The following is a 6,883-nucleotide window of genomic DNA, read 5'->3' on the forward strand; positions in this document are numbered from 1 at the left end:
GTGGCTTGATAGAGGTTTATAAGATGATCATGGGAATAGATAGAGTAGACAGTCAGAGACTTTTTCCCCGGGTACAACAGAGTGTTACAAGGGGACATAAATTTAAGGTGAAGGGTGGAAGGTATAGGGGGGATGTCAGGGGTAGGTTCTTTACCCAGAGAGTGGAATGCGCTGCCTGTGGAAGTGGCAGAGTCAGAATCATTGGTGACCTTTAAGCGGCAATTGGATAGGTACATGGATAGGTGCTTAAGCTAGGACAAATGTTCTGCACAACATCGTGGGCCGAAGGGCCTGTTCTGTGCTGTATTTTTCTATTCTATAAGTTTCAAACATATTTTTGCACATTATTCCAGGTCATTGTCGAATCTGTATTTGACTTTATAGTTCCATTCTCACGCTTAGGCAATCAAGCGCAATTACATTAATTGAAAGGTTGGTGGCTCAAACACATGCATGGATGATATTTCGGGGATTTAGGGGGCTCTTGGAGCATAAAGATAGCACGCCTATCTCAGATCCAGAATGCCTGGCTTTCAGGCTCACTTGCTCCAGCTGTGCATCATAATATCTCTGGACAAGTTGATTAGAAAAATATCTACAATGTTTAGGCTCTTGTAGCACAGTGGTCGTGTCCCTACCTGTGGCTGGAGTACCTGAGATCATGTTCCACTTACTTTAGAGCATGTCATAATGACTGAATAGGTTAATTTAAAATATCTATAACAAGCTGATTATTTCAAAAGAGGTTTACTGAGCTGTTTCAGCCATTTGTCAGGATGGCTGAGTGGTCTAAAGTGGGAGACTCGAGTATCATTCCTTGTCTTCAGGGGTCTTGTGATGCAATGTTTCAGTCCCACCTCTCCAGAGGTGTTAGTAACATTTCTGACCAAGTTCATTAGGAAAGTAGCTAAGCAACAAACATTGAACTTGGGCTCAAGTACCACCTGCTCCAGAGATGTGCAATAGCACTTCCAATCAGATTGATTCAAAAATATCTACACTTCAACCCCATTCTAATTTGATGCGAAAACAGACATTGCTGGAAAAACTTAGCAGATCTGGCAGCATCTGTGAAGAGAAATTAGAGTTAATGTTTCAGGTCCAGTGACTCTTCTTCAGAACTGATGGTAGTTCAGAAAATGTTTTTTATACAGAAGCTAGGTTGGGGCTAAGGAGTAGACAACAGGTAGAGGTAGAGCCCAAAGAGAGAGAAGAACAGTTGGACAGACAAAGAAATGGACAACGATCAGGCTATGAGTATGAATAGCTTTTAATGGGGACTGTCAGTGGCTAACAATGGGTTGTGTGTAATAGGAGACCATGTGAAGCGTAGATAAATTTGTTGCTTCATCTGGAAGATGTGTTTGGGCCCTTGGATACTGAAAAGGGAGGAGTAAACTGGCAGGTGTTACACCTTCAGTTGCAGGGAAAGACACAATGAGGTTATGGGGAGGTGTTGGGAGTAAAGGAGAAGTTGACCGGCGTGTTCCAGAATTAACAGTCCTTGTGTAAGGCTGACAAGGAATCAGGGTGGGGATTGGGGTGGGGAGGATGATGGAATATGTGTCTGGTGGTGTCATCCTGCTGGATGTGGCAGAAATGGCAGCTAATGATCCTCTGGATTCTGGTGGGATGATAGGTGAGGACAAGGGGGACCTCATTACTGTTGTGGGAGGGAAGAGAGGGGGTGAGAGCCAAAGTGCAAAAGATGTGTTGTCTATGCCTTGTCAACTACGGTGCTGGAGAATCTTCAGTTGAGGAAGAAGGTGGACATTTCAAGGCTCCCTTGTCTAAGTTGGCATCATTGGAACAGAGCTTAAAAATGAGTTGCTGGAAAAGCGCAGCAGGTCAGGCAGTATCAAAGGAGCAGGAGAATCGATGTTTCGGGCATAAGCCCTTCTTCAGGAATAGATGTCCCATCATCAGAACAGATGCAATGGAGACGGAGGAACTGGGAGAATGAAATAGAGTCTTTACAGGAAGCTGGGTGTGAGGATGTATAGTCCAGGTAACTGTGGGAGTCGGTGGATTTGTAGTGGATATTGGTGACCGATAGGAAATCTGTAGGAGGGACAAGCAGAACCTCTTCCATGTATGCTAATCTTGAAGTAGTTCTGTTCCTCTCTCCAACAGGATTTCTAAACCAATCCTTTTTTTGATCACTGTCATTAATTTCACTGTCGCTCCAGATATTCGACAAGCTATTTGCCAAAATTTGTTCCCACTGCCACATCACATTCCTCAGTGATAGCCTCCAACTTATACTCACCCCATATGCATTGCAACTCAAGTTTCATTCTTCATGCTTTGAATCAAGCCAGGACCACAGTTATCTCCGTGATGCTCAGCATTCTTCAGACAGCTGTTCTTGCTGCATCCTGAAATCCTCACTCAGAACTACGAATTGTCAAATGCCACACTCTCAACTCCCTTCCATGGCTGAGAGCTGCACGGCTCCCCAGTTCCACTTCATCCTCCGGCTCATTCGATCTGCTTTCTTTTCCTTTCAGATGTCAAGGTACACACGATACAACAACTGAGTGTTACCCACAGCCCTTCTTCCCCTCCCCTTCTCTCTGACTTCATCCCCTCCCCTAACACCACTTCCTATCATGTATTCACCACCTTTCATTCTCCGATGCTGAACATTCGACCTGTAGCTTTATGACTTGTTATCACACAGTCAGAAAAAAAATCCCAGGACATAATTCCTGTAACATTTCCATTGTCTGATTTTCCACTGACTTTTCAACGGTCACCTGTAATCCACCTGTATCATTACTGAAGATAAACTGTATTTGTGGAACCAAGAATTTCTCTATTACTCCTATTTAAGGTGGCTTTTTTCACCTCATAATATTTCCCAGATACCTCCCCTGATAGTGATGCAACTCCCTCACTAGCTACCTGCTGTTGTTTGGATCAACAATACCCACATGGTCACTGGCCATTTCATTTGGTTGGCCACTTTCTCAAATTAAATGAGAAAAGGCTTATGGGCGGCACGGTGGCACAGTGGTTAGCACTGCTGCCTCACTGCGCCAGAGACCCGGGTTCAATTCCCGCCTCAGGCGACTGACTGTGTGGAGTTTGCACGTTCTCCCCGTGTCTGTGTGGGTTTCCTCCAGGTGCTCCGGTTTCCTCCCACAGTCCAAAGATGTGCAGGTCAGGTGAATTGGCCATGCTAAATTGCCCGTAGTGTTAGGTAAGGGGTAAACATATGGGTGGGTTACGCTTCGGCGGGTCAGTGTGGACTTGTTGGGCCGAAGGGCCTGTTTCCACACTGTAATGTAATCTAAAAAAAAAGGCTCCTACACCCTTCTCGACAAACTTAGGCAATGCTTGGACATTTGTAAAACAGATCGCTAACCAAACCTTTGGCTCCAATAAGATTGCTCTCCATTATTGTCCTCATCACTCCTGCTTTTTACTTCTACCTCTGAAATTTTAAGTTGACTTTGAGTTTTCATTTCCAACCTCCGAATTTCAAAATTCGCTCTTTCTCTCTTATCTTTCTTTCTGTTTTTCGACTGCCAGAGCTTTTTTTTTCTTGTGCCACACTTTCTTTTTCCCTTGCCACTGCCTCTAATTCAAGCTGTTTCATTTGCAATTGGAATTTAGCCATTTCCAAATATTCTGATGGCATTTCTGGCAATCTTAAATGTCGAGTTATTGCTGCAGTTACCTTCCCTTTTCACACAGACAAAGGCAGCCCCAACTCCACCTGCCTGCCAATTCCAAAAGCTTTGCCTTTCTCACTTTATGTAGAACTCCTGAAGTGACATCCACCCCAGGAAACTCTTAGTGATTGAAAGACCTGTTAGCGCGGATGAAATGATATCAGTCCGAGCCCAGAGTGCGGTTCAACAATCGGTAACGTTTATTACTGCAGTAACGCCGGCGGAGGTCAGCCGAGGTCCGAATCTTGGCTGCTCTGCTGTTCCTGCGCGCAGCTTCATATTATATACTTTTAGTTGTCAGGATGTGTGGGATTTGAGGATGAATGGGATGATAGTTCCCCATCATCACTGGAGTAGGTGCGAATAGGCTGTTTCCTGCCGTCCCAGAAGAGTTGCAGGGCACGCACAATAGGGTGCCAATTTGTTTATGTAAAACGGGTCTGGGTATTATCTGCTTGTCTCTCTCTGTGAGGGCAGGGGCTAGCAACCCCCTTTGTTCCCTTGTGGTGTTGGTGTGTATTGGTCTGTCCTTACCTGTCTGGTGGATGCCTGTCCTTTGTGTCAGAATGGCTCCGTATCGATGGGTATGTGTGTGTTTCAGTCAGTCTCTTGATGTGATTAGGAGATGGGTTTCCATATTTAATTAATTCTGGAGTTTTGGCCCATGAGTCATGGGTAATGTTGGTCTAGTGTGGATTCTATCTGTCCTCTGTCTCCTATCTCCCAGTCACGTGGGCAGACCGGCAGCTGCTGAGTTTTTGTGGGTTTTAAAGCTGCGACTGCTGTTTAAAACACAAAAATGAATTCTTATTGTTTCCTGATGCAGGCATAGTCCCGTGGCAAATGCGGGGCGGCTCTGATGCCCGCTTGCAGTCCCCCCTTTCGGCAAGGGGTTGCACACGTCCACATCCCCGATGCCGATATTTTAATTGCCCGCCAGGAGTCGATGGCGTGGAGCATGGTCTTCCTGGCCTTTCGTGTCTTGTGCTGGCGGCATGAATGACACGCCACCAGGAGCCAGGCCAGAGCCAGCAGTAACTGTATGCTTACAATGGTGTGCGAAATGATTCGGATCCAGGGATGGATGTTTATGATCAGGCCCCAATCCCACACCCTCTGTGCCCAGCCCTGGGATTGCAGAGCTGTGTCTGTATCCTCCTCTCGGTCCTTTACATGCAACTGCAACTGGTGATACAATTTCACTGAGTGTCCTACCCGGGTCCTAAGCTCCCGTAAGACCTCAGCCAAATGTGTGATGGGGGCTTGTTCAGGCTCCTGATATTTCCTGAGGGTGTCCCTGAATTTATCAGTAATTTGTATGGACTCGGGTTTCCGTCGTCGGACCTCTGAGATGTGAGCTTGCCCAACCGTGACTGGGCGCCTGGGGGTGAAGCAGAACTCGTGCTGGGGAATCGAGCACTGCAGTCCATTATACCAAAATGAGGTTTCAAGAGTGGAGACACAGTATCGTCCCACCCCACCATATCCCGCCCTAGTGAAGTGGGGGCCCGTGGGTTCGATTTCAAGGGTGCAGCCCTGTGTCCGGTTGAACCCGCAGTCCACTGTTTCACTGCTTCGTAAGGGGTGAGGGCAGATGGTAATTGCCCCCTGCTGCTTGCAGCCTGTAAGCGGCACCCCGTACACAGCGCCGTTTCGAGATATGGCTGTGTGGTGAGCTAATCGATATTGGAGGGAAGTGTTTTCCCGTATGACTACGATGTTCTCAATGTGAAACAGGGGAAATGGCCCCGACTCTGGGGTGACCACAGGGATCAGGAGGACAATCCCGACTCCTGTCGCCTCGCTGACCTCACCGTCGGGAACCACTGGGTATACTCTGGTCATACCCTTCAGAATCCGGCTGTCGAGCGGCCCGGAGCGCCCCGCGAGCGAGGCCAGTTTGGCACTGTCGATCCAGTCGGGCATCTCCCCCCTTTGGACCTGGTCAAGATTATGCCGGATCTGGGCCACCATCCACAGGCCATACGCATGGCACAGCTGCCCCTCGTTGATATGGGACGTGTTTTCTCTTTCCCGGTCTATAAGGCGGTTAATGGTGTGGGCGTGTGTCACCAGGACTGCAATGCCAGTCCCCCTGCGGGCCCCGGTCCCAGGGAGGGGCATGGCAATATCTCGGGAGTCGTGGTCGGAGGCGGTGTGGTCGGGGCGGGTGGAAAACACAAATACAAAGAGACTACCGCGGCATCAGCAGGCTCGTAATATCCACAAACAGACAAATCCCGTACAGTAAAGGCATCAAATGCCGGGGGAGAGGAGAGGTCCTCTGGCATGGCACACATTGTCCCGAACATGCAACCCCTCAAGTCCATTGTCTCAGCACGCCAGAGGCAGGTCGGCCACGGGTCGCGCTCCGACGTGCAGAATAAACAGAGTGTCTGTACGCCCAGGAGGACCTCCAGCCAGGCGTTGTAGAACGCGTCAATCACATCAGGTTTGTCCCTTGCAGGAATACAGATGGCATCGGACACGTTGAAGGCAACACCGTGGCGGTAGAAGTTGTCATATATTTCGGGGAAGGAAGGCGCCAGTCGTAGGGCGAAGAGGAGAGCGGGGAGGAGAGCGGTGCACCGGTGAAGCATGATCTGTGGGAAGAGAATGAGAGAGGCACCCTTACCAAGGGTGTAGGGTTAGTGTGTGTAGGAGCAGGTTTCCCTGGAGCCGGTCCACCCGTTGCACTGTAAGGAGAAAGAGTTAGAGTCAAGTCAAGGGGAAGTGTCTGTCCGGTCGGGGCTTAAGGGTAGGGCTTAAGCTGGGACCAGTGTTTCTACCTGCCCTTTCCCTTCATGTCGACACAGGCGCAAGTGTCGCTGGTGAGGATGATTTCATGCGGTCCCAGCCACCGGTGGGGCAAAGCCGGGTCGGTCGGGGGCGGCCCTGACCAGGACTTTGTCCCCAATGCCGCGAAGGGGTTGGGTGGGCAGGTGCGGCTGCAGTTTTGCCTGGTCCCTAATGTCCTGCTGGTCGCACGCAGTTTGTCTAAGGGCCCGCAGCTGCGTGCCCAGCTGCCTGATATAGCGCGTCATCCTCTCCCTCAAGGGGCCATGTCTTCCCCCCCAACCATGACGTTCTCTGGTAGTCGCATGGCCCTCCCCATCATGAGCTCGAAGGGGGTGAGGCCAGTGGAGCGGCCTGGGGTGGCCCTCAAGCGCATCAGTATGCAGGGCAGAACGTCCACCCAGCCC

General features: G+C 49.5%; 1 long non-coding RNA gene across 1 annotated transcript in view; it reads right to left on the reverse strand.

Moving 5' to 3' along the window:
• Positions 1-6,315: 6,315 nt before the first annotated feature.
• LOC122557978 overlaps positions 6,316-6,883 on the reverse strand; it is a 21,392-nt gene continuing 20,824 nt past the window's right edge. Inside the window, exon 4 of the long non-coding RNA XR_006313993.1 lies at positions 6,316-6,376. This is a non-coding gene — a long non-coding RNA (uncharacterized LOC122557978). The remainder of the gene's footprint in view (positions 6,377-6,883) is intronic.

Source organism: Chiloscyllium plagiosum, chromosome 16, assembly GCF_004010195.1.
Source record: "Chiloscyllium plagiosum isolate BGI_BamShark_2017 chromosome 16, ASM401019v2, whole genome shotgun sequence".
Taxonomy (NCBI): Eukaryota; Metazoa; Chordata; class Chondrichthyes; order Orectolobiformes; family Hemiscylliidae; genus Chiloscyllium; species Chiloscyllium plagiosum.